At 37.1% G+C, this 1,861-nt stretch overlaps 1 non-coding gene across 1 annotated transcript; it reads right to left on the bottom strand.

Annotated features, from left to right (window-relative positions):
* Positions 1–603: 603 nt before the first annotated feature.
* LOC115944000 (U6 spliceosomal RNA) lies at positions 604–710 on the bottom strand. The gene has a single exon (XR_004078567.1). It is a non-coding gene; the product is annotated as a U6 spliceosomal RNA (small nuclear RNA).
* Between the last annotated feature and the right edge of the window lie 1,151 nt (positions 711–1,861).

Here is a 1,861-nt window from a genome sequence, read left to right as displayed (position 1 = left end):
CAACTTAATAACTTTGTCAACTTGGGTAAGTCACTTAAATTTGTTGAGTTTCAAATGCTTCCTTTCTAAGATAGAGATGATAAAAATATTCCCTATCTACTTGAAAGAGTGGCTATGAAGATCAAATTGCATGGTGTAGGTTGAGTCACTCTACAATTTATTTTCATAAATGTGGCATATTTTTTACTTCTTTGATATTGTGATTTTCTGATTAAGGGAATTTCTTTTCCTCATCTCCTATGTTCCATCTCCATAGAAAAAGTAGACAAGAAGACCAAAGTTAGGGTGTAGGAGTGAAGAGGATGCCACTCTTTGTTTTAATCCATTATTATAGGCATACTGTGGCTCTGGTAATTAAATTCAAGATTTCTTAGAATCAGGTATTTCAGATTCAAGTTCATGTCCATGACATCCAGCTGTATCAAATTTGTCTGTATGTTTTTCCTCTTTAGCTTTGAGCATCAGAAAACTAAGACACCCTCTTTCATTTCTTTTAGCACAATGTAGGCTACAAAGTAAACTATGTGTTCAGAGAGCATCAAACCAGTTTCTATTATTTCTTAGATTCTTTTTTTTTATGCTTTAAAATATTTGTTTAGCCAAAAAAATATGGAACATTTAACGAATTTGTGTGTCACCCTTGTGCAGGGGCCGTTGTAATCTTCTCTGTATCATCCCAATTTTAGTATATGTGCTGCCAAAGTGAGCACTATTTCTTGGATTCTTAAATCTGATTGCCCAGTCCAACAAAACAAAAAGACGAACAAAGCCAGTAGGCATTCATTGGACATCTCTTTTACTGATTGGGCACAACAGAGGAGAGAAACCAACATGCAATTAACTTTCTACATTTTGAGCTATGAAATTTGACCACGTTTTGTTTCCTCCTCACATAAAAGATGATGGGGATATGGTGTGACTCTTCAAGTTATCACCTGATCTCTCCACTGAGTAAGCAAAACAGTGCAGTCATTAGAGAGACACTCTAGGTAGTGACTAAAAGTCGGCTCTCTCAAGCCAGACTGAATTCCAGCTTCACTGCTAAGTTACTTTGAGCATGCAACTTCTTTATGCCCCCATTTTTTAATCCATAAAGGGGATATAGTAATAGCACATTATTTACACAGTTTTAAAAGTTAGTGAGCTAAGGGCGCCTGGGTGGCTCAGTTGGTTAAGCGACTGCCTTCGGCTCAGGTCATGATCCCGGAGTCCCTGGATTGAGTCCCACATCGGGCTCCCTGCTAGGCAGGGAGTCTGCTTCTCCCTCTGACCCTCCCCCCTCTCATGTGCTCTCTCTCTCATTCTCTCTCACACAAATAAATAAATAAAATCTTTAAAAAAAAAATTTATGAGCTAATATATGTAGTGTTTAGAAAAAGGCCCATGACCTAGTGAACACTGTATGGCTTATTTAATACTGTCTCCTTGTAATCAAACTCCAAGCTATTCTAACACAATTTGAAGGAATGGGATGCTCTAAAAGATGGGGGTAGTTTGTGGGAAGAGAGAAAACTGTTTTTTTAGCAATTTTCATGAACACGCTGAAGCAACAGAAGATGCTGTTATGAACATTTTATGATCTCATGATTCACTACAGGTCTATAGAACTCCTCAACTTCTTGGGCCCCAATCTGTGTTTCTTTCTTTGGAAAATCACATTTAAGTGAACCAATTATGGTTTATATCTAAACTGAAGTGTAATCTGCCACAAAATTATCCCTTATTTCTGATAAAAGACTTTTTTCTGGTTACTCAAACATAAGAACTCAGTATGATTTGGGGTGTTTTGGTGTGTTTGGTTGGTTGTTTTGTTTTGTTTTGGCTTTTGTTTATTCGTTTGATCCTACACCTGTGTTTCTCT

This window comes from Leptonychotes weddellii, chromosome 8, assembly GCF_054177405.1.
Source record: "Leptonychotes weddellii isolate Sample4059 chromosome 8, ASM5417740v2, whole genome shotgun sequence".
Classification (NCBI taxonomy): Eukaryota; Metazoa; Chordata; class Mammalia; order Carnivora; family Phocidae; genus Leptonychotes; species Leptonychotes weddellii.
This window is presented reverse-complemented; position numbering and strand designations above follow the sequence as displayed.